The sequence below is a fragment of the Cydia fagiglandana genome, chromosome 13, assembly GCF_963556715.1.
Source record: "Cydia fagiglandana chromosome 13, ilCydFagi1.1, whole genome shotgun sequence".
NCBI classification, from domain to species: domain Eukaryota; kingdom Metazoa; phylum Arthropoda; class Insecta; order Lepidoptera; family Tortricidae; genus Cydia; species Cydia fagiglandana.
In genome coordinates this window covers 11,761,773-11,761,992 of record NC_085944.1, presented here as the reverse complement: position 1 = coordinate 11,761,992, position 220 = coordinate 11,761,773, and positions in this window count along the sequence as shown.

Genomic DNA, 220 nt, shown 5'->3' with positions numbered 1-220 from the left:
GCTCTTATACACCAGAGAGCCTACCGTGAACCACGTTCGACGGTTGCCTCCCCTGTCACACTTACGTACATTATTTATAAATGCGACAGAGATGCAGCACGGTGGCCCTCTGTTCGACCACTTGTTGTGATTAAGCAGCATGCAACGGGAATGTCGCGTGTCGTGGTCGTGCTGGGGCCGCGGCGGGCGCGTGCGCCGCCCCGCCGCCGGCGCCCGCGCT